This window comes from Papio anubis, chromosome 15 (assembly GCF_008728515.1).
Source record: "Papio anubis isolate 15944 chromosome 15, Panubis1.0, whole genome shotgun sequence".
NCBI classification, from domain to species: Eukaryota; Metazoa; Chordata; class Mammalia; order Primates; family Cercopithecidae; genus Papio; species Papio anubis.
The window spans coordinates 20979839-21005810 of record NC_044990.1 but is presented as its reverse complement, the minus strand read 5'-3'; the positions used below and the strand labels follow the sequence as shown (position 1 = coordinate 21005810).

Sequence of the window (25972 nt, the reverse complement as noted above, 5' to 3'; positions counted from 1 at the left end):
TGGCCAAACAGGGCCTATTCGGTTGGTTGGAGGCTTAGGATTTTATTTTTAGCTCTCACCCCTAAAGGAGTGCATTTTTAATGGTAAATTATCAGACATCACGGAAAACTGGATGGGAGGTGGGGGAGGAAAAAAATCTTGGTCATGTATGAAGGAAGTAAACCTGTCCATAACTGTTTATCTCTTCTATGCACAATGCTAGAAATATTTAGAGTAATTTTATCTCCTACTTACTAGAAAGCAACTCTGTATGATAGGTTTTTAATTCATTAATATTATCTCAGACTTATTCCTAAAATAAAATTAATCTAAAGTATTACAGCTTTTAAATAAACTTTTGGGAAATACAAAAATTAATTAGAGAGATTGTCGCTGTTTCTGAAAACATAATTAAATAATATCAAAGGGTCTTATTGTATTCATTTCCTAAATGTTTCCAGAATCTGTCTGAGTTTTCCTCAGAAAATAATTTTTTAATAATTTCTTCTTTGAAACCCTTATTTTTACCATATTAGGTCTTCCATAATACATTGTTTAACGTGCTGTTTCATTTTATTTATGTATTTATTTATTTATTTTTGAGACGGAGTCTTTTCTGTCACCCAGGCTGGAGTGCAGTGGCGTGATCTCGGCTCACTGTACCATCTGCCTCCCGGGTTCAAGCAATTCTCCTGCCTCAGCCACCTGAGTAGCTGGGATTACAGGCATGTACCACCATGCCTGGCTAATTTTTGTATTTTTAGTAGAGATGGAGTTTCGCTCTGTTGCCCAAGCTAGTCTTGAACTCCTTACCTCAAGTATCTGCTTACCTCAGCCTCACAAAGTGCTGAGATTCCAGGCATGAGCCGCCGTGCCTGGTCTTTGTTTACATTTTCATCCTGAGTATGTTCCTTCATTTGATCTAGATCTATGTTCAATTTTTCAGCAGTTTCTGTTCCATTATTCAGGCAATCTGTTGGATTTTAAAGTCCAAAATTAAATTTTATTTCAAGAAATCCTTTTTTTCTTTTCAATTGGTCTTTCACAATAGCTTTTTGTACCTCCTCAATAATTCTCCTTACAATCATTTATAAATTCACCTGTTTCTTTACCAAACCTTCTCGGTCAACAAGCTGCTGAGTTTATTTGATTCAAGTCCCTCTTGCAAGCTCCCGAGACCCTTTGGGTGATACCTGACCTTTCTTTTCCTACCAATGTCCAATGGTGTCGGTCTCCATTGCTTCTGGTATGTCAGATTATTAGAAGGGTCTTAGGCAATGGTAGACATCCATGAAGTGAGGGGTAAGGAAGGTGCTTCCTCACCAGGATGGCAGCTTAAGAAGGACTGGGGCTCTCTCAGGGCTGGAAATTTCAAGTGGATTCCATATGTCTCTCGGGATGCATAAGGATCACCTGGCCAAGTGATTATAGTCTCTCAATAAGCTATGGGATTGATTCTCTTTTCAGACTTCCCCAAATCTACTAATACTTAGGTCTGCTCATTGCTGTAAATAATTTTGTCCAGAAGTTGGCCTGTGCTCTTCTGTTCCTATACTGTCTCCTTAGGTCCTAAAGCCTCAGGTAGACTTCGCATCCCCACATACTCTCTGTGTTATTGAGATGGGAGTGGGAGGGTGTCAAGGAATAAGCCTATGCTGCCATATTCCCAGAGTGCTTGTTCCCTTCTTCTTGTCTGTAAACGAGCCTCTCATCATTTCCTGCCTAAGTACTAAAATGGCTTCCCTTTCATCCTTCCAGCAGTCTCCTCTCACTTAAACCCATCTTCCAGATTGATCTATTTTTCATGAACAACTGTATGTATAACTTCCCCTCTTGAAACCACTCAGCAGCCTACCAACACTTAAGATAAAGTCCAGGCTCTTTACAAACTCTTCCTTAATTTTTTTCCCATCTCTGTCTTTAGCCTTAACATTCATCACTGCCTTGCACTTAAATTTCTAGTTTTAAAACATAACGAATAACTTGTAGTTTTCTTGTATGTCATACTATTCATTTCAAACCTCTATTTCTCTGTTCATGCTAATAATTTAGTCATTCAACAAACATGTACTGCATACCAACTATGAGGCTGGTACTCTGGTAGGCATGAGATATAATGCTGAATAAAATAGATAATTGTCATGCCTACAAAGCTCACACTCTAAGGCAAATGTTGTAGAAACATTGAAAGAATAGAACCTAATAGATGCAAAGAGAAAACAAAGCATATTATTTCCTCCCTTCAGTGAGAGTTTAGTTTAAAACCATTCAGTAAACTGCTTTATTTATTACATGGAAGATCTCAGCAGACCGTGGCATTACCATAACAGTAACAACTAGACAAAGCCACCCAGATATACTACAGAAAAAAAATATATATTTTCTTTAGTATGTGTGTGTGTGTGTATATATATATATATTTAAAGTTATCAATGAGCTGATAATGCAAAAAAAAAAAAAAATTCTAAAGGGACAGAATTTCACGTGAACATTCTTTTCTAGGTAAGAAAGATTAACGGTCCCTTTCCTCCCTGGGAACATATGTCAAGCATAAACACAGATAGGTGTAGTGTTGAGTTTGCTGTAGGCAGGGAGATTTTACTGGAGCTAATGTTACAGATTAAAATCTACAAATGCCCAACTATTTTCTCCAATTACTGGTCTTCTTCTCCTACAGACTTTTTGTTGAGTACCGGGCAAAGTGGCTGGGGAACTGGGCTGGGAAGGTAGAGAGAGATCTTCCAGTGTATGAGAGAAACTTGCCAGAAAAAGAGAACAAAATAAGAACACAAAAAAAATATCCTTCAAGATATTTGAAACCACAGTTGCACTGAAACTACTTAAAGCTACAACCCAGCTCAGTTTCTGATTCGATTGAAGTCCTCACCTTAGCTGCAAAATAATATCTATATTAGTTCTTTTATATACAATGCTTGGTATACAATTTTCAAAATCACATGACATGACAAGAAGCTGAAATGCATGGTTCATAATGAAGAGGGAAAACATATCCAATTAAAAACAGACCAACAGATGACCCAAATATTGGAAATAGTAGGCAATATATATATAGTTGTTTTTGAAACGAAGTTTCACTCTTGTTGCTTAGGTTGAAGTGCAATGGTGCCATCTCGGCTTACCACAACCTTCACCTTCCGAGTTCAAGCAATTCTCCTGCCTCAGCCTCCCGAGTAGGTGGGATTGTAGGCATATGCCACCGTGCCCGGCTATTTTGTATTTTTAGTAGAGACGAGGTTTCTCCATTATTGGTCAGGCTGGTCTCGAACTCCTGACCTTAGGTGGTCAGCCTGCCTCGGCCTCCCAAAGTGCTGGGATTACAGGTGTGAGCCACTGCACCCAGACTACAATAATTTTTAATAATTCTTATACATACAGTGAAGAAAACAGAGGCAAAGGTAAACAAAATGGATGAAGAGATAGAGAATTGCAACAAAGAAATGGTATGTTTTTAAAAATAAGCATGTGGATATTCTAGAACAAAAAAATAAAATATCTAAAATTAAGAATTAACTAGACTCAATAACAGACTGGATAACAAAAAAAAATAGTGAATTCAAAGCCAATTCAATAGAAAACTTCTAAAATAGAGGAAAAATAATTAGAAAGTTAAACAGAAGAAAACATGAGAAATACGTAGGACATTATGAAATGATCTAACATATGTGTAACTGGAGTTCCAGAAGGTCAGGAAAAAAATGCAACAGAAGGAACATAGAAGTATATTGTGGTGAGAACTTTCCAAACTGATTAAAGACATTAACTCATTGACTTAAAATGTCAGAAAATCACAAAGTGGGTATGTACAAAGAAATCTACACCTAGCTACACCATAATCAAACTGCTAAAACCCAAAGACAAAGAAAAAAACCTTAAAACCAACAAGTAGTCCATATTTTTTCCTTCTGGCTGGAAATCTCAGGTAGGTTTCATCATTTCTTTGTTCTTTTTTTTTTTTTTTTTTTTGAGACGGAGTTTTTGCTCTGTTGCCCAGGCTGGAGTACAGTGGCACGATCTCAGCTCACAACGATCTCAGCTCACTGCAACCTCTGCTTCCTGGGTTCAAGCTTCAGTCACCCAAGTAGCTTGTCTGACAGGTGTCCACCACCACACCCGGCTAATTTTTGTATTTGTATTTTTAGTAGAGACAAGGTTTTACCGTGTTGGCAAGGCTGGTCTCGAACTCTTGACCTAAAGTAATCCACCCATCTCAGTCTCCTAAAGTGCTGGTGAGCCACCACATCCAGCCTAATTTCTTTGTTCTTACTTAAATAATAAAAAGTCCTCTGGTCACTTTTAGTCCTGAGAACACACTCATTTCAAAAATTAAAAGAAGAGGTCCAAGTTAATAATAAAAGCTTTGATTCAATTTCAAGTCAAATCTTCTTCCCTCCCTCAATTCAGAACTTTCAGTCTGGAAACTTTACTATGGGAAGGGGAGCCTGCTGTGGGTAGGATGGAGCTGGAGGGGTCTTATTTGACTAGTAAAGTTATAAGCTGGGTTGGTGCTCTCTGAGCTTGGTAAAATGTTCAGAGTGAATTCTTTCATTCATGGGACTCCTTCGTGTTTTCTTAACGATTTTCCCACTGGAAACATCTGACTGAAACTCCCTCTCCCTAGCTGACTGTTTACAATTCTCTCCTCAATTTCTGCAACTAATAGTACCTCTCATTCTTTTTTTCTGGCTACAGCCTGCTTCTGGCTAGAAACCTTCTTGGATGGGGTCCCTTTAAAAATGATCCTCAGACTATCCCCTTCCTGGTTGCCCACGTCATATCCCTGGTACACATTCTGCCTTGTTGTCAGCGAAAACACGGTTTGTTTTCACTGGGTGCAGCTTGGTCTTAGCTCTGCCACCAGAGAGGCAGCCTCAGCCACACCATTTGCTTTCAGTCTTCTTAGATGTGAGACAAATCCCAGGCTCTTTGTTACCTGAAACTTCACAACAAATATCAACCTCTCCAACTGCTTGTCTCAAAGCCCCTCTCACAGATTCTCTAAACAAACTATGGCTTGATTACTTCAACCTCAATTATGTATATCCTTAACTTGGTTTCCAGATTCCTTCTCTACAAGTATCTTTCTTTGAAATATGGGAGTTTTTGCCACCTAGGATTTAGTTTCCATTTTAACATGCTGATCCACAAGCAAACAGGCGCTCACCATAAAGTGTAATTAGTAAGTAAAATGTGTCCTGGGAGCACATAAGAGAAGTTCTTAACCTAGACTTGGGAGTCCAGAAAAGACTTTTTGGAGGAAGCCATATTTAAGATGAGGCTTGTGGGATGAGTCAGTTATCCAAGCAAAGTGGGAAGACACACGTATAAAAGCCAAGAAGCAAAACAGGATGTATTCAAGGAACTGAAAGAAGTTTCGTGTAGCTTGATCAGAGTGGAAGGAAGAATAGTGAAAAATGAGACTAGAAAACAAGCAGGGATTGAGTCGCAAAGCTTTTGTCACTCACAATAAAAATCTGAATTTTATTCGGGAGCAATGGAGAGTCATTGAAAGTTTTTTTTCGCAGGAAAGTGACATGTCTGTTGTGTAATTTAGAATGTGCTTTGACTGCAATGTGGAGAATAGGTTTGTGGGAGGGTGGTAGAAAGAGACGGGCAGAGCAAGTCTGGACTCAGAGAGCCGGTCACTAGACCACGGGCCACATCCAGGCCAGGACTGAGCATGGTGGTGGCAGAAGGGGTGGAGAGAGGCAATGGGTCTCAGAGGCACTTAGGAGTGGAGTCCTCCCAAGTGGAGTCCATCGAGTTTGGTGACTGACTGGCCATGGCAAGGTGAGGAAGAGGAAGGAGTCAAAGATGCCACACAGGTTTCTGTCTTTGGCAACTGAATTGGTGCCACTTGCTGAAATGAAACTGTCTGGAGGAAGAGCAGGTTAGCCAAGCTCCACTTCACACTCATAGTATCTGAGATGCTGGTGAGGCCTTTCCTGCTTCTGTTTGTTTCATTGACAACCCTCTTCAACCTTCAAACCTCAGCCCAGAGGATATCTCCTTCCTGCTGTTCCCAAATTCCCAGAATTTTCTAAGAGACCTTCCTCTCTTGCTCCTCACTCACCTTTATTTTTTATTTGTTTTATTTTACCTTTTTGAGACATTACCCAGGCTGGAATGCAGTGGTACAATCTTGGCTCACTTCAACATCCACCTCCCAGGCTCAAGCAATTCTTGTGCCTCAGCCTCACGAGTAGCTGAGACTACAGGCGTGTGCCACCATGCCTGGCTAATTTTTGTATTTTTAGTAGAGACAGAGTTTCAGCATGTTGGCCAGGCTGGTCTTGAACTCCTGGCCTCAAGCAATCTGCCCAACTTGACCTCCCAAATTGCTGGAATTATAGATGTGAGCCACTGCGTCCGGCCTATCATTCACCTTATCCTATCACTTTCCTCATTACAGTGACTTTAACTATATGAGTGTCTTCTCTAGTAGATTATAAAAGCCTTGAAGATACAGAATCTGTATTATTCATCATTTGTACTCTCATCACCTAGCAAAATGCCTGCACGTAGTAGGCTCTTTATTAGTGTTGTTGAATACAGTGGATCCTCCTGAATCTGAAAATATCAAAGCAGTAATACAGATGCAAACATGGATACGGTAAGATGTTTCTGAACAAACACATATCAGACATACCCACTGGGGCAGACATCATCACAACAATACACATGTATCACATGCAAACAAGGTACTGCCAGCCTTCTAGGAAAGGCAGAAGAAAAAGAGTAAAAGCTGAGAGATCCAGATGGAGCTTTGTTAAGAAGGACTGAATGCCTGGACCAATGTCACATCAGCTCTGTCTGAGTGGAGATCTTACGTATCTCTCTGTTATAACACGCTCCCTCTCATGAAACTGTACACAGGTTTTACCAAAGTCACCCCCTGCAAAATAACAGAATAGAAATAAGTGATTGTCTTACACATGAATATATTTATGCTCCATTACAGAATGAAAGCTTTAGAAATCTATCCTAAACCAAAGTGGCTAAAAAGAGGGACTCTGAGCCCACATGTCCTGTGATTCATTCCAGGATCGGCCACTTACTGGCTGGTTGATATTTCTGTGCCTTAGTTTCATCATTTGAAAGACAAAACACTCAATGCGAGTGGTTACAGGGTCCCACTGCTGGTACACTTAAGTGGTGCAATGGTCTGATTCAGTACTTATGGGGTTAAGTATAATATGAATCAATCTATACCAGATCCTTAGAACAGTGCTTAATATATGCATGCTGTTGTTCTCACCATTCTTCTTTTTACTATTATGATTTTGTTGTTGTTGTTACAATGACTACTACACAGCATCATTATTCAGCCCGTCAGATTTCCATCAACATCAGTCAGCCCTGTAAGTAGGAGGAAAGGCACCGAGGAAAAGCACTGTCACAAAGTCCGTGCACTTTCCTTAGTGGCAGCATAATGAATCTTGAGTAATCATTCTGACTCTTATCTTTGAAAATAAATCCAGTGTATATGCAATGAGAGAAAAATCGAAGCACAGGCTAGACATCCCCTATAGTAAAGGACAGCCACTGGCTGTTAGAAATGACAGGTGAAAGCTGGGGAGGAGCCAGAAGAATCCCACAGGAAACAAGAAGCACACAATAGGACAGCTGCAGGCTCGCCCAGCAGGGGCCCCTCAGCAGGGCGATGGTCCCATTCAGGCCCATGGTGCCGACCATGGCAAGACCTTGAGGAAAAGTTGGAGTACATCAGCATACCCTGTTTACTCAAGTAGAGGCATTCTATGAAAATATGGTCGGGCGTGGTAGCTCATGCCTGTAATCCCAGCACTTTGAGAGGCCGTGGTAGGTGGATCACTTGAGGTCAGGAGTTTGAGACCAGCCTTGCTAACATGGTGAAATCCTGTCTGTATTAAAAATACAAAAAGTGGCCCAGTGTGGTGGTATATGCCTGTAATCCCAGCTACTCGGGAGGCTGAGGCAGGAGAATCACATGAACCCAGGAGGCAGAGGTTGCAGTGAGCCGAGATGTGCCACTGCAGTCTAGCCTGGGTGACAGAGCAAGACACCGTCTCAAAAAAAAAAAAAAAAAAAAGAAAGAAAGAAAGAAAGGAAAAGAAAAGAAAAAAAAGAAAGATAATATTTAAGTATTTCTACTGTGATTGGTTATAATTCTCTCAAGATGTGTATTATAAAAGGTAAGATTAATCTTTTATCTAGAACATTTACTTATTTTTTGATTGTAAATTTTTTTTGAGAAAAAAATTATTGAGAAATACATAAGATCCTTGTTCACAGTAAGTCATCTGTTAGCATGTTAATATGCCTAAACTCTTTTATGTTATTATTATTAACATACTTAAGGACACCACAGGACAAGTGGGCAGACTGCATAACCTCATTTTATTTTGGACATTTACACCTACATTTGACATTTACCCTTTCTATACACAATGTTTATGGAAATTGTATGACTCATCTCTAAAGGAATTTATAAGAATATAAAATTTCTTAATATTTTCAAAGAAAAATTAGCATTTCTAAGAACCATGTACTGTATTATACTAACCATCTTGGACTACAAAAGTTCAGATAAAATCTACTGCCTTTGAAGGTAAATGTCTATTGTTGGAATTTACAAGCCCAACATGGACAGAGGCTTGGTGGGGAAGTTGTAGAGTGGATTAATCATTGGGTGGGTAGCTAATCTCAGTAATCTTTAAGGTTATTTCCAGTCCTGACATATAAACTAGCAGTCTTAACTGGCCCTTCCAGGTGTCATAAACTGCAGTTTGCAAAATGTTTTGAAATAAAAAATATTCTATATGAGTCCATATTTATTGTTCATTATCTGTATTCACTAGAACATTCTGCAATGATGAGAATGTTCTCTATCTGTACTGTCCAATATGGCAGCCATTAGCCATGTGTGGCTATGGACACCTGAAATGTGGCTGCCACAATGGAGAGCTCAGATCTATATCTACTTTTTAGAATCTCTTATTTACTTTTGCTTATGAGCATTTTCCATTTAAAGCATTATATTTCAAATAAGTGCCTGGCTCAGAGTAACTCCCAGTGAATATTATACAACTTTTTTAAATTCCTTGAATCTTTGGATTCAAAGTCAAACATTTAATTCACTCAATCTTATAGGCTGCTTTTAAATATAGTAGCAGTTTCTTATTTCATTCTCATTGTGTCAGAAGTCCAAGGATAATAAAAGTTCAAGAACTTCATGAACCAGCTCAGCACATGAACTCAGAGATTAGTCAACAACTTAAACAAACAAGGCTGGCCAGCTGGTCTCTGCTCTATTTTACCACAGTCTGGGGCAGAAAAAGGCATTTAGGAAAGGACTCGAGAGTGTTTCTCTCTCCTCATCACCCATTCCCCTCCCCCAATCCATCAGTTTAACCTGCACAACTTTTGGCTGATGATAAAGGAGATGGCCGTTGGCCCTAGGGACCCCACCAGTCACACCAAAACTGTGCCCCATGGAACCTGGGGCTTGTAGGGTCCCATCCCAGTGAGACACAGCATGGCTCCCTGTGTCCCAGATCTTCCTATTAGTCTGGCTGGGCCTCCTCACCTTAGACCTACAGTCACAGATGACTACAACTGCATGGCTTCTCACTTTTCTGTTATTTAATGTCCAAGGAGGGCAGTTTGGCAACACCAAGAAGAGTTTAGACAAATAAACATGATCAGGACACACCACAATGAATGGGCTCCACCACATAGCCAGACTACCCAGCTTCATGGTTTCAGACTGTTTGGATTCACCATAGAATTTTGCTTTTTCTGCAATTGCTCCATTTAGAAGGACAGCAGGTCCAACTAGGCTGGCATTGAGTCCATGGTTCATTCAGTACTTGCTGTAAGAGCGAAGTCTTGCATGCAATGTTTGCTGGCTGAGTTTTACCACTGCTGTCCTACTGGTGAAAAGGATTGAAGACCTCAGACCTATAGGCACTAAAGATTAGGAGATAGTCCTACGTCAGAGTTTACAATAGTCTGAAATAAATGGGCTTTGTCAATGGGCTGAATTTTGCACCTCTTCCCCCTAGCCCCCACAAAAAAACCCTCCTGTGTTGAAGTCCTAGCCCTCAGTACCCCAGAATGTGACATATTTGGAGACAGGGCCATTAGAGAAGTATTTAAGTTAAAATGAGGTAATTAGGTTGGCATCTAATCTGATGACTGTCCTGATACAAAGAGAAAATCTGAATACAGCCACATACAGAGGGAAGACAGTGTGAAGACACAGGGAAATGACAGCCATTCACAAGTCAAGAGGAGCCCCTGGAACAGATCATTCCCCCATGGCTTTAAGGATAAGCCAACTCTGTCAATACCTTGACTTTAGACTTGTGGTCTCCAAGACTGTGAGAACATAAGTTTCTGTTGTTTAAGCCACCCGGTCCCTGGTACTTTGTTACAGCAGCCCTAGGAAACAAATACAGACTTTTTCTCATTCCATCTCCGTGAAGCCACAGACTTCTTAGTAGGGATAGGACCTCTTTGCTTGGGATCCTCTTTTACTGTCTTGAATAAAGAGCCAGGAGGAACACAGGGAACTTCTCTGACCTAGGTTGGAGCTATTTTTCCTTCCTGGACTCCTTTGTCCTAAATGTCACAAATAAGTTGTGTCAATTTACTTGATACTCCTCTCCCTTTTCTTTCTTCTCTCCCATTTCCCAGAATGAATTAGTCTTCCCAGGAAAGAGCTCCAGGATCCAGTCTGCCCCCAGGGGGGCCAGGGAAGCTCTGAAGGATTCCCCAAGTCCAAGTCAATTCGTTCAAGGTTGGCCCTAGGAAAATCCAGGCTGCCATGAATAGTAACTCTTATCAGATTCTTCTAGTCCCAGTAGTAGTTTTGTCAGGATCTCTGGGAACAAAGTAACTGCTCCATAAAATATTTTTTTTCTGTGTACTGCCCCCAAATAATCAAACTTATTGATGAAATGAAAGGTATATTGCCTTTCATTTTACTCGAAAGATGAGATGTGTTTATTGCCCATCACAAGTAGGTGATTCCTTTTACCATTCAGGATGGCCATATTACAGCCATTCTATTAGACAGTTAGTCATATTTGGAGAACCCCAAAGGCTACTGAAGACCACAGAGGACTCTTCTGCCTTGTTCTGATGCCTACCCTGGTCTGGATCTATATCCCTGAGAAAAATGGACCTCACGGTTCAAGAACAAGGGTCAGAGCCAAGCTTAGGCTGCTTCTGGTTTTGTCAACTAAAACTATCATTTACTTCATTAGCATGACTCATGCACCAGTACAATACAACATACAGGAAACAGTGGGGAGAAGTAAATCAACCCCACCACTCAGGGTTCCACCATCTGTAATGGGGGTTATACCGAAAGGGGACCTGAATGGAGGAAGGTGATAACAAGGAGGGAACTTATTAAGGAAGGTGAAAAGTAGGAAACTTACTAAGAGAGGGCATTATAATAAATATCCTGGGACAGGTGTTTGAGCCTCCTCACTGGCAAAGCATTTGTCAAAAAAAAAAAAAAAGAAAAGAAAAGAAAGAAAGAAAAACATGGCCCAGCAAGACAGTGACCCATTTCTGGCTGCAGCACTAAGCCGACCTTCCTGTGTCACCATCATTTAACAGGTGTTTAGAACACAAGAGGTGTCCTGTGGTCCAGGGTTGCCCAGCCCTCACATGCATTAACCTTTCAGGGAGAAAAATTGGCTTTCTTTCTCCATAACTCTCAAGGAAGAAGCAGCCACATATTTTACCTGAGGAGCTCATTTCAAGTACAGTATTAAATACTTTCTGATTTTCCATCAATAAGTTTTTCTTTATAGTTAGCCAAATTCCATCATGCTATAATCTTAATGTTTTTATAATTTTAATTTAATACAATGTTATATTTAATGTAAGTTTAACATAAAATTTTACTTTAATGTGAAATCAGTGTATATCTATGAAAAAATATAAAAATATTAAGAAGAAAGTAATAATTATTCATAATCACTTACTGGTGAAAATCAATGTTAGTAACTGAGTATATGATACCTGTGTATATTTATGTAAATGTATGCACATGTGTGTCTTGCTTTTATTTGATGTTATAAGTATTTCTCAGTAAGTTATCTCATAAGTATTTCTCAATAAGTTATCTCAATATCATCAACAAATATATTTTATCATCAATAAATAGAATCTTCATAAGTAAGAGTTTGACTCTGTTTTTGGTTGTCATATTTCTTTTAACATCCACAGTTATTTGGTGGCACTAAGAATAAATTACTAAACTTTTTATTCTAAATCTCAAATTATGAGAAAGGTAGATGGCCTCATCCTATCTCTAAAACCCACCCAATCCCCAACGCTCCTGGGGGTTAGAGTCAAAACTAGAAAGAATTAGGGTTCCAGAGACCAGTAAGAATTAAACACATTACTCTTTTTTTTTTTTTCCGACTTAGAAATTCAGTGGTTTGTTCTTTAGGGACAGAAAACATTCATGGTATCAAAAGAGCCACAACAAAATGTTCTACTACCCACTTTAATAGCTGCACCCCATAATTTTCTCAGCCATTGCCCATTGTTGGACATTAAACTTGTTTCCCACTTTTGGCTCGCATATGTAACAATGTGATGAATTTTACTGGGTATGGATTTTTCGCTGATTTCCATATGTTATCCTTAGGTTATATTCCTCGAAGAATTACTCGATGAAAAGGTAAAATCGTAAGGCTCTTGATTCCTATGTTAAGCTATAATTTATAGTCTTGCAGCCAACACAATCTTCAAAAGAATGTAAACTTTTATCATCTTAAAGTGGGCCATTCAACTTCCTCCTCAGCAGATCCAGTAACTTCAGTTTCTTTAAACTTTTAACTTCTCCCCAAGGAGAGATGGGATTCCAGGATCTCAAGGAATTACAATCAGTCCTGGATGGAGAAGGCTGCATGTGATAAGACTCCACAAATAGGAGGGAAGAGCGTTCGGAGTCCATTTTTGCAGGAAATCACAGACGCCTGGACATGCTGTTCTCAAATGTATCTTCTTCCCAGCTCTTGAAGGGCCACTATCCCTGCTTCCACCACAGAAAAGGGAAAACAGATGCAACGACCATGTTGATAAAACCCCAAGCCAGTATGATTGTTCTGGCAAACACAAATGTAGATGCAAAGGCTCAATATATTTTAAATCAAGACCATTCCAATTGATATGTATTTAGTCTATTTGTAGACATTTCAACAAATAGGTGGGAAGAGTCTGATAGTGCCAGGCACTGTGGTGATGCTAGGTGTGCAGTAGCCAACAGCATAGGCACGGCTTCTACCCACGTGGAATTTAGTTTCTGTGGGTAAGTGAGTATGTACAAGAAGTGCCATGATGCAGTCAGCGGGGGAAGCCTTCCTGCCCAGCTGGAAAGCCTGTGGACGACACAATGCAATCTGACCTTTCTATCATCAGCCTAACCAGCCCCACTCCCATGCCCTCCCACACCTTCAGAAGAGAAACCTTTGTGCATTTCTTTTACTTCTCTACACTTCACATGTTATTGAGGAGCACTGAGACAGAGCACAACCAAAGAGGCAAAGCACTGGGTTGCACTGAGACACCAAACCTGAAAACAGGAGAGGAGACAGCCCTTGCTGACCCCTTTCAGCCCCCACATTCGATGTGTCCACAAAGGTAGACAGTAAACAGGAAAACTCACCACCACCCTCACTGTGACCTACTATCTTGGAGGCCAGACTGGCAAATTTCCTATGCAAATAAAGCCTCTTTGCTGGATGTCTAAGGCAGGTTTTATTTGCAGAGCAACTGACCAAATCCTGAGGTTCTGATGAGAACCCAGACCTTCCCGGACCTCTCTGCAGCACCCTGGGTCATCCTGAGCGTGTCTGCTCATAGTGCTAGTCTGTCCAGGGGTGTTTGCCATCTGCTTCTTTGTATGTCTGTTTGTCTGTTTGTCTTCTCTCCAAATCTTTAGCAATTCAACAATAAACACCAGAAACCTAACTCTACTCAAAACATTCACGAAGACGCTGCAACCATGCTTAATGGCATTGAAGCGAAGGAAGTGGGGCTGGGGGAAACAGGGTGTTGGTGGGTGTTCCCAGTTCCTATGGTCACAGTCTTAGCCACAGCCTTGAAACACACAGTATCGGGTTCTCAGCTAGCCCCCTTGGCGGGGAGAGCTGGGAGTTTCTGACCTCCTTTGGGGTTAAGGCTGCTGGTCTCAGTCTGTGCGTAAGCGAGTGGTCACAGTCCTTAATTGCAAAGGGGAAGTGGTCAGAAAACACACTCTGTGCTGGCAAGATTGATAACTTGTAAGATACTTTGGAAGAATGCCAGAAAGTAACACTGAGGTTGTCTATGAAACTAAATATACATACATCACTTACATGTTTGCTTATAATTTCCAACACGTTCTGAAAAGAAAAAGAAAGGAAGCAGAGGGAAAGGAATTAGAAGTAGAGTTCACAACAAAGCCAATAGAATTCTCCGCCATTCCCTTTTTTCAGTGAAGAGATCACTTTAAAATAGTAACATCTAACAAATCCAATAATTACTATGTGCAGGGTCCTGGTCAACGCATTTTACATGTATTGACCAATTAATTTATCATAACAGTTTTATACACCAGTCCTTTATTTAAAATAAATAAATGCCCCCAGTTTATGGATAACGAAAATGAAGTCCAGAAAGTTAAGTCACATATCGGATCCTTAAGATCTAGTAAGTACTGGAGCCGGGATTCGTTCCCAGGCAAATGACTCCAGGTTAAGACTAAACAATTACACCCAGCTGTCATTTAGGGCTGAACAATTTCCATCAAATTCAAAATGAATTATCCCATGGCAAAGGGACATAGGATTTGGATCATGCTGCTAATGAAGCTGTTGTTACATGATCAAGACACAAGGCTCAAGAGCAGTTTTAAACTGGACAGTGAGGCTCACTGAGGCCTATAAGCTGGGAAGTATATTGCTTTGGTGCTACCTTCACATTTCTTAAGAAGAAAGCAATCTAGAGAAATGCAGTAAACTTTGACCATATGAAGTTTCCAATTTGATCTTGAATGTTGTTTCTGTTTGGGGCCACCATGCTATCTGAGCTGTCATTTTGTTACCTGACCGAAGATAAAGGAGTTATTGCCAGGGCATGCTGTAATATTCCTCCTGGAGTTCAAAGTAGTTAAGTCTAGAAAGAAAATAAAACCTTATAAGCTAGCAGGCAGTGAAACTGAGACCACAAAGCACACTTGGTGATCATATGCCCACACTTTGTCTTCCAGGAAAAACATGAGAAAGAGTGATTCTGTCTTTATGAGCTGGCTCTGCTTAAAATGAAAGTGAAGGGTGAGGCTCCCAGTCTCCACTTTTCATCTCTGAAGGCTGGTGAACATTCTGGAGACTGCTTGGAAGCCTTCATTGGGGTGACCTGGATAGTGCATTAAGTCCAACAACAGTTTATGGAGTATCCACTGTATGAGGAAGGCCATGCTAAATACTGTGCAGGACACAAAAATTGAAAAGACAAAGGCTGAGCCTTCCAAGAGCTCATGGGGCTAAGAGTCATAACTGTGTGCATTGGAAATCTGGCTGGGAAACAGGTCCTGAGACTTTGAGTTAGAGGGGAAATAACTCAAATGAAGAGATGGGAGAAATGTCTGGGGATTGTGAGGTTTGAACTGGACTGTGCAAGTGAGTAGAATGTCTTCAGATGAAAAACGAAAAGGAAGAAGTTTAAGCTCAAGAAAATATCTAGAGCCAGAGGCGAGGTGTGAGAAATACAGGGTGAATCCTGGACTAACAGGGGTAGGCCAGCACGGCTGTGAGCCCAGAATGGGTCTGAGTGTGTGCATGCCTTCCCTTGTGCACATGTGGGGAGAAAAGGCATGGATATTCTAGCAAAGACTGACAACAAAGGCCTAGCCAATGCTATATAAGGAGGTCTCGAATGCTGGATAAAGGACTAACAACTTTATTCTGCATGTCAAGGACATGGATGGCCATCCAAGTCTTTGAACATTGAATGACATGATCAGAGATATAGTTTAAGGAGACTTTAAATGCCTTAAAAAGTACACCCTAGTCATAGGTCATAGGGACCCTAATCATCAGATCCAGAGGCTGACCCGGACAATAGCATCCCTGAAGTCTGTTTCTGGTGCTGAGCCAGTGTGGGTCTTCAGATTGTAGGACAAATGTACATGGTCAATTTGGCCCTGGCTTCTCTGTTGGGAATAATAATATAACTGATATTTTACCAACAATGTAACATGGCAGACAAGCGGTTACTGTGCGATATTGAAAATGTATAGGAACCATGCACCTCACACAGAGGGACTCATCCATTTTCATGGAGCATGAAGCCTAGGAAGAGATTTCATTCCAACTCAGTAAGGAATGCAGAGAGTGGTGTCAAATTGAGCACACGCTCCAGACTCAGACACCTAGGTTCTTGTGTCAGTTCATAACTTTAGTAGATTAGTTTACTTAGGCTGCTGTAACAAAGTGCTACAACCTAGGTGGCTTAAACAACATAAACTTACTGTCTTACAGTTCTGGAAGCTAGAAGTCTGAGAGTTCCTTCCTAGTTAGTCCAGAAGCTAGAAGAAACCCCCTGTCAGCAGGGAAGTTTCATCTGAGGGCTGTGAGGGAAGGAACTGTTCCAGGCCTCTCTTCTTGGCTTATAGATGACCATCTTAACGTTAATTATTCCTGCATGCCTGTGTCCAAATTTTCCCTTCTTATAAGGACACCAGTTAACTGGATTAGGGCCTACCCCAATGACCCCATTTTAACTTGATTATCTCTGTAAAAACCCTATCTTCAAATATAGTCATGTCCTTGGGTGCTAGGAGTTAGGACTCTAGTATATGAGTTTTAAGGAGACACAACGCAACACATAACACTCAGTTTCCTTATCAGTGAGATGAGGCTAGTACTATTACCCACCTATTGTATGTGTTATCAGAAATAAGTGGCTCAAGCTTGTGAATTGCTTAGAACAGTGCTTGGCACACAGTAAGCCTGCAGCAAATAATAGCTACTGTTACACAAACTGACAGAGGAACGTAGAGCGTTCTCCATCCGGCCCCTCCGTCCTGACAGCTCCTATGCCTTGCTCCCAGGCGAAAGTCAGGCTGATTGACAAGTAAGCAAACCATCAAAATTCCATCACCATTCCTGATGAAAGCGATCCCAGGGGCTAACTCACCTCTCACAGTTTTGAATGTAACTATCCTTCACCAAGCAAAGTTTCCTATTATAAAATGAAAAAAGGAAACAAGCCACACTTTTCTATTTTTCCCTTGGAGAATATCAACCTCACTGCACCTTTAAACAGAGACTGACAGCAGCCTGATTGATAAGCTTGTACCTCCAAAGCCAGTTAGGGTTGCAACGTCCTGGCCCACTCAGCCCTAGCATCCCTCAAGTGGGACGGAAGGAACCCCAACAGCCCTGGGAAACAGGCTGTTTAACTGGCAATGCCGAGTCAGCAGCAAGCGTGCAAGGCTGGTTATTTGTGGACGGCACCAAAGAGTGGCTATTATTTTAAAAGAAATTCTCATAGAAAGAATGCTGGATTTAAAACAAATAAATGGGCTCATGGAAGCAGAATGAAACTGTAACGTAAGTGAAATGCTGAGCATTAGACCGTGTCCATCCACACTCGGGAAAACAGCTGTCAGAAGGTCCAAGCTTTCCGTTCTTTCAGAATTCACGTGATAATTGTGATAAAACAGAGTGTTTCTGAAATACTAGTTGGTATCATTGACAATGCCTACTTTATAAAGCATGAAATGTAGCTTTCATTCGGAATGCCCGTATTACTGGCTCTAACAATGGGTGAAATGAACATGTATGTTTTGTTGATTTTTTTTCATATTTTAACATCTCTGAAATCAAAATATGTATTAAAATTATTGTGAGAAACACCATTATGGCCTGGCATGGTGACTCATGCCTGTGGTCCCATGTACCACCATGCCTTGTAAGTGGGAAGAATCCCTCGAGCCGGGAGTCTGAAGCCAGCCTGGGCAACACAGTGAGACCCCCATTTCTAAAAAATAAAAATAAATACAACAATATGTACTGTAGAATCTCATTTTTTTTTTTCTAAAAAAAAGAAACAGCATTGTGCCATAGTTTAATTGGCTGCGTGTTGTGGTTTTTTTCAGGGCGTATACAGTAAGTCTGCAGTTAACAAGCAATACTGATGCAGATTTGATGCAGATTCAATGAAATATGGGAGCAACTCTAAGTGCATTTGAATTTCCTCTGGGAATAGAAACATGACTTGTTTCTTCTTCTTTATATCTCCCTAAATCTCCTAGACCTATATTGTGTGGCATGAGTAAGAACATCTTCAAGTGGCAAATGTTACAAAAAAAAAAAAAAAAAGGACAACAAGGTTAGTGTTCTGACTGATGTTAAATTGCAAATTAGCAGCAAGTGGTTCAGACTCAAAAAATCAGTGGAGTGGATCTATTAGATCATGAGTAGCCACGGAATTGCTTGTGTATGTGTGTTTTGTAATGTGACTTTGTAGCTTTAGCACCATGACATAGCCTGGGAATTAGAAAAGAGATAGAAGCAGGGAGTGGCAAATATAAGAAGCCTGAGTGGCAGGCAGTTGTCGAGGCCCTGAACCTCAGAGGAGAATCAGAAGCCAGTCTTTTTATTGTGTAATATACTGTCCTTACCCAGCTTGTTAGCTTTGTCACCACATTTGAGCTGCAAAAAGTGGACCATGCATTTTCTGTTCCTTACATCTTATAGAGCAGGGCATCCAATCAGTGCTTAATGGACATCTCCCTTTCTTAAGAAAGTGTTTATAACATATTCCTTTGATGATGTCTACTATATACTAGTGGAGAAGAGAAAACAAAGATGGGTAAACTTCCATCCCCAAGCACCAGGAAAATTCTTCCAACAGGACTAAGGCTTCCAGTGTCACGGAAGGTCAAAAGAGAAACTGAATTTGTTCATACAAACTGGGAACTAATCACTCCTGTAGGTTTCACTAGTCTAGACTACCATGTTTTCAGTAGCATGGTTTTTGTCCCTGTCTAACAGAACTTTCCAACAGTGTTAGACAGATGTGTGCCTAATTAAGGTCAAAAAAAAGCAAAAATATTTTGAAACAGAGAAAGGATTAAATAGACTCACTGCATCACTCAAGGAAACTCAGATTTTATGTTCTTTCGTCTCCAGCTGTGAACAATGGAAATAATAGCAATTCCTTAAGAAGCAATCCCTTTAAGAAGGTGTCTTAAAGACAGCCTGGGAAAGATAACTGAATAAGGAATATTATGAAAGAAAATAATGTAAGCTCACCTGTTGCCACTCTCCCTCATTTTCCACATTTTCTCTTACTTCCCGTCTACATGGGAGGTTTCCCAGCCATCTCCATGTTGTGTTTACTTTCCACACATACAGAAGATAAACAGATATTTTCTGAGAACATTAAATGCTAAGCACTCTGCTGGGCTCTAGGAATACGGGGTTGAACAAAACAGATGCAGTCTCTGCAATCATGGAGTTTAAGCCAGTTACTAGGACAACAGCTAAATCCCCCATCTAGCTCCTCTGTGAATTTCTCAGTGAGTATTTCTTCTTGAGTTTGCAAAGCAAACAAGAATGTGGCCCCAGGAGTTTACACTAGAAATCCAAGTAAAAGGGAATTTCCAGTGGAGAAGAACACCTCTTCCATCTATGCCTGGGGCCTTGAATTTTCTCTCTGCATCCCACAGGTGTCATTGGGATGCAATAATGGATGTGAAAAGTGTCATATAACCTATAGAAATCTGTAATAAATTCCCATTATTGTTTCTGCAGTATGATTATGAGCTCTATATTCCCATCACTGTCTCGTCAAGACTGGAAAAGCTCAAGGCTTCATTACTCCTTGGTGTATAACACGTTCTGAAGCATTTATATGGAAATAAATAGTGAATTTCAACAGCCTGCAGGGGCTGAGATGGAGGGTAGACAAAATGGAAACAAGGGGAGTTTGTTTAAAGTGGAGCTGTCGGCGGAAATAGGCTTCAGTTGAACATGAGGTGTGAGTTCTTAAATCAGTAGCAATCTATTGAATGATGCACATCTGTACTGACACGTTTACATCCTGTAAATGCCATGTGTTGTCTCGAGAAATGTGATTTGCAATGAGGAGGAATGACCAGGAGAAGTGGTCTATTATTTTATATGTCATTACAGACTTGGGATAGAACCACAAACCAGAAACTGAGGAGCCAGACAAGTTCACGACCCATCAGAAATACCACTATCAGCCGTTACCATTAACTGGTTTTTTTTCTTGCCTACTGTGAAAAGTTCTGCTAAAGTACAGTCTGAAAAAAATAAAAATCATGAATTAGATTTTACTTAACTGCCACCATCTGATTTTTTAAAAATCACCAATTATACATGCTAGGGCCCTGAGCAGCACTGCTGTGGCTGAGATGTGTTTGGAAGGTTTAGGACTACCTATCCTTTGAACTAAAGACTGGGACGTTTTTTCTTACCTTGGAGGGATCCACAAAGAGAGCTTCCAGCACATCTTGCCAGCAGCTTTCATTCAAAAGACCGTAATGAAAAGTCCTTCAGCCGGGCGCGGTGGCTCATGCCTGTAATCCCAGGATTTTGGGAGGCCGAGGTGGGCAGATCACGAGGTCAGGAGTTCGAGACCAGCCTGAGCAATATGGTGAAACCCCATCTCTACTAAAAATACAAAAATTAGCCAGGCATGGTGATGGACACCTGTAATCCCAGCTACTCAGGAGGTTGAGGCAGGTGAATCGCTTGAACCTGGGAGGCGGAGGTTGTAGTGAGCCGAGATTGTGACACTACATTCCAGACTGGGCAACGGAGCGAGAGGTCATCAAAAAAAAAAAAAGAAAGAAAGAAAGAAAGAAAAAGAAGGAAAGAAAGAAAAGTCCTTCAAAAGATTTCTTCTCCACAGAAAAGTGGAGGGGCTGGGGAACAGCTTACAGTTGGTAGAGAAGGAAAGGCTGGTTGAATGATCAATAACTGAAAAAATGGATGTCATATTTTAGAGAGCCCTGGGTGGCCACGTATCCATTAAAAACTGAAGGGAAAAGGAAAGAAGGAAAGAAGATGAAGAGAAGGAGGGAGGAAGTCAGTTAATACTAGCCTTCTACATCTTACAACCCAGAGGAGATAGACGTTAATTACATAATTACCCAGTAGTGTAAAACCATGACTGTGACAAGTGCTACAAATGAGCCCTCCGTGATGATACCAGTGCATTTAGCAGGCAGAGCCTGATTCTTTCTGTGTGGTCAGAGAACTCTCTCCCTAGGAAGTGATGCTTGAGCTGACAGATGAACACCAGAAGCACATATCACTACAAGTGGGACAAAGTCTCAGATAGAGGAATGGCATGTGCACAGGCCATGTGGCTGGATGGATCACAGCACACTGGAAGAATGAAAGTGGAGCAAGGTTGTTGGGGCCCAAAAGACAAGGGAGTAATGGGAGGAGAGGAGGACGCAGAGCAGCTTGACCACACAGGGCCATGCCAGGCAGCAGAGGACTCTGTCTTCATCTTAAGAAAATAGGAAGGCCCAAAGGGCTTTAAGCACAAGACAGACATGTTTTAAAAGATCACGGTGGCTTCAGTGTGGAGAATAGGTTTTCAGAGGGTGCCTTAATGCATTCAGTGTTGCCATGAAGGAATATCCGAGGCTGGGGAATTTATAAAGAAAAAAGGTTTCTTTGGCTCAAGATTCTGTTGTCTAGAAAAGTTCAAGACTGGGCATCTGCACCCAGAGGACCACTCATGGACAGGACATAAGCTTGAGTCAAGCGTCTGGATGCAGATGCTTCCACTCATGACAGAAAGTTATGGGAGCCAGCGTGTGCAGAGATCACATTGGAAGAGAGGAAGCAAGCGTTGGGGGTGGGGGGAAATTCCAGGCTTTTTTTTTTTTTTTTTAAACAACCGGTTTTCATGGGAACTAATAAGAATAAGAGCTCACTCATACCCATTCCACAGAAGGCATTAATCTACTCATGAGGGGTTCACTTCCCCGACTCAAACACCTCCCATTAGGCCCCACCTCCAACACTGGGGATCAACTTTCAACATGAGGTTTAGGGAGACAAACATCCAAACTATAGCAGAGGAGGGAATATAGGAGACCCATTAGGAGGCAGCAGTTGTCCAGGCTAAAGAGGCCTAAAACTTAGACTGCTCCAAACTCAGTGTTGGAGACAGAGCACAGAAGATAGATTTGAGAGGTGTTTAGGATATTTTATGTATACATATATAATTAAGAGATGTAGTGATTATTGTAATGGACCAGTCTATTCACTGCTATCCTGACTCAGTGGGAGATTTTAAGCTAGTTTAGTCTAGACCAGTGGCTCCCAGCTGGGGCAATTTTTCCTCCCAGGGGAAATTTGGCGATGTCTGGAAACATTTGGGGTTGTTATAACTAGGGTGATGGTGCTGCTGATAGAGTATCTAGTAGATAGAGTTCAGAGATGTTACTAAACATCCTACAGTGCACAGGTCAGCCCCCCACAAACAATCATCCAGCTTAAAATATCAATATTGCCAGAGTCTAGCAACCCTAGTCTAGACTCATCTTGTCAGTGCACAGGTCCCCACCTTCACATCAGCCTTATGAGTAACTGAGTCACAGAATGGAAATTGTCCACAAGACAGCAGCAAGAATGACCAGTCAGTGGCTACTCATCATCTGCCAAGCTCTCAGCTCTCGCCAAGGAAGTGCCTTGCTACAGATGGTGGCATTTCGCACTGTCCTCCCTCATCTGCTCCCCTACCTCACTCTGTGCATCTGTCGCAAAGCCCATGAGAGCTGGGAAGACTTGCATCTTCTCTCATGCGTCTGCATCCAGATGCTTGACCCTCACTTACATCCTGTCCAATGTTTGTAGTCTCTGTTATTCCTGTGACAGTGGGTGACTAATGAGTGACCGTGTCTTCCAGCTTGGGGAAGAACAGGCCTTCAGGATATAAGTACAGGGATTTTTGGAGTGTTGAGGTTGGAGAGAAATTTACTAATTAGTACTTTGTATTATTATCCCAACATATTATTTCTAACGAAACAACAGTTCACCTTCCTTTGCTGGCTCTACTTCGCTTCCTTCACTTGGCAATATCTTATGCCATCCCTTGGAATCAGGAGGAAGACCCGACCCCAAATCCCTGGTCCTTCTATGCTTTTCTTGTTGGGTGCCTCCTTCGCCTCTACGTCAGCTGATGCTCCCCTTCTCCCGACTCCTCCCAGGAAAGTGAGCTCTCAACCAGCTCTCACAAAGGGTCACATTTTCTCCCAAAAGGTGAGTCATAGTCCCAGGCAGTAAACTTTTCGTAAAATTTCTGCCATTGTTCTTCAGTTGCAGAGTTCCTTCCTCTTTGTCATAGAGAATACTGCCTGGATGCTCTGTTTCTATCGCAAGATATGGAATCACAACCTCTGCTTCTTGCAATTTATGGTATCCATGATCTCGCAAGGCAGACAAAAAATCAGAAAAAAGAGCAGGCGAGTGAGTGAGAATGGATGAGAATAAGTGATTGTCAAAACAGTGACAATAAAAAAGAAATATAGTAACTATGTTCTATCAATGAATACAAATTTTCAAGATTTTCATGCAGAGAAAAAAAAATCCCCCTAATAGTGGTCTGCATTGTAGAAACCAAAACCATTTGGTATTTTATCACATTTCAGGTGGAGCTCATTTCTTTTCCAAAGTCCACCTTGCCTTCCATTATCATTGTCCTCTCATTTCTGAAAGGATGCAATATTACTACCCTTGTAAGAACCATGACGACTCTGGAGGATTTATTGATGACAGTCTTTCACACGAATAGCTAAAAAAGAAAAAGTCTTTGACTTTAGACTGATTGATTTTTCTGCCCTAATGTAATGGGTAGAAGATTGGCTTTCTTCCAGGAAGTTTCAGAGAAAATTTTGATTTTTTTCCTTTCAGACTCTTAAGGAAACAATGATTCATGTTTACCTTGCTGTTATGTTTATGATGAATAGGTGAATTACACCAACACTCAAAGCAGATGCACAGAGCAACACAAAGGCTATTTTTATTTATATGTGATTCCCAAACATTAACCCAGACTAAAAGAAATGTGTGTGGTATGCACCAATAGCTAAAGTCATTTCTGCGTGTACCATGCACAGCTTCAAGGGAGGAGGAAATAAATCCAAATAGGAACCAGCCCAGGGCCATCTCATGAATAGACCACTGCTTATATGAAGTGATTTCAAAGTCACTAGGAAGCACCCCTCCACTCTTAACTGGCTCTCTGATGGTGTTCAGAAATGTTAACATCACTCAGTTTTTAAAGCTGAGACCTTATTAAAATGCAAATGTCAACCAAAGAAAATAAGACATTTAGCCATGTTAAGTATTAATGCTGTATTAGTCAGGGGACTCCAGAGAAACAGAACCAATAGGGTGTGTGTGTGTGTGTGTGTGTATGAAGGTTCCTTTATAAAATTGGTTTATGTAATTGTGGGAACTGGCAAGTCAGAAATTCACAGGGCACACAAGCAGGCTAGGAATTCCAGCAGGAGTTGGCCATGTAGTCTTGAGTCAAAAGACAGTCTGGAGGCAGAATTTCCTTCCTTCTTCCTCCCCTTCTGTGGGAGAACCTCAGTCTTTTCTCTCAAGGCCTTCAACTGATTGAATGAGGCCCACCCACGTATGGAGCAGCTCACTCAAAGCAGATCACTTTACTGAGTGATCTGCTTTACTCAAAGTATACTGATTTAACTGTTAATCCCATCTGAAAAATACTTTCACAGCAACATCTAAACTGGTGTTTCACCAAACAACTGGAAACCATAACCTGGCCAAGTTGACACACAAGATTAACGATCACAAAACACCTTGGCTTAAATTAGTTTATTATGTTTATTTGTCAGTTTCCTGAGAGGTCAGTACTTGGGAAAGGCTAATTTTCACAAGGTATAAAAGAAGCGAAGGGTAAAAAGAACAACAGAACAGGAATCCCTGACATCAGGAAGCACAAATCAAACACTGCTACAGGGAGTCCAAGACCAGGAAGGTGGCAGGGAGGGCACGAGGTGCAGAAAATTTGTCTGTGGGAAAGGGGAGGCCAGGGATTCTAAAAGAAGTCCCCAAAAGTTGAAGGATGAGGAGGAATATGAAACATAGTTAGCCTAGAGCCTCTAAACTCATCTCTAGAGGCCCTTGGGCAATTCTCCAAGTAGACCTTTGTTGAACCTTCATCTGTATTGAGGATTCACACAAGAAACAGCAAGAACAGTAACATTTATTGATGGGCAAACACCATGTGCCACAAACTATTTTAATATCTTTATATATTTAATCTTCCCAAGATGAAATGAAAGTGGTTCTACTATTGTCTCCATTTTACAAATTAAAGAACTGACACCTAGGGAAATTAAGCAACTTCTCTAGACATACAACTGGAAATTAGCATAGCTGGGATTTGAACCTATACAACTTGCCATCAAAGCTTGTACTCATGAACACTATTCCATCATTTCTGAAACTGCTATTGAAGATATTATCTAAGCTGTTCTGTGCTCCTTGTGTTGGGACATACACACACAATATGTTCCTTTTAGTACCAGGAAAAAGATTGTATCTCCCAAGGACCTGGTTTATTTAGAAATATCAGATAATGTAACCTATTTGGTTTTCTCCTTCTGCATAGTTTGTAATTTTCTTTTTCAATTTCAATAGTCTCAGTTTATGAATGTTTATTTTTCAGGTTACCTCAAACTCTATTGTAAGTAGGAGGGATACAAATTCTAAAATATGTGTAGCATTATATACATTATATTATTGCTTAAAACACTCAAATAGCAATGGCCAGTGAGAAATTTCATGTTCTTAAAAAAAAGTCCTGTTATCTGAGAAAACAAAGTAATAAAAGTGATTTCTCTGACAGCAACACTTGAGGCTTAAATAAAACCCACCAAGCTTTCAAGAACTCACAT

At 40.8% G+C, this 25972-nt stretch overlaps 2 long non-coding RNA genes across 5 annotated transcripts in view; both read right to left on the bottom strand.

Annotated features, from left to right (window-relative positions):
* The window catches only part of LOC110741680, a 165423-nt gene that overhangs the window by 827 nt on the left and 138624 nt on the right, over positions 1-25972 (bottom strand). For all 4 annotated transcript variants that reach the window (XR_004178685.1, XR_004178686.1, XR_004178684.1 and 1 more), the window contains one exon: positions 810-952. This is a non-coding gene — a long non-coding RNA (uncharacterized LOC110741680). The remainder of the gene's footprint in view (positions 1-809; positions 953-25972) is intronic.
* LOC116270569 lies at positions 11497-20671 on the bottom strand. The gene is made up of 2 exons (XR_004178687.1): positions 19308-20671; positions 11497-15162 (listed from the first exon to the last, which is right to left on the bottom strand). It is a non-coding gene; the product is annotated as an uncharacterized LOC116270569 (long non-coding RNA).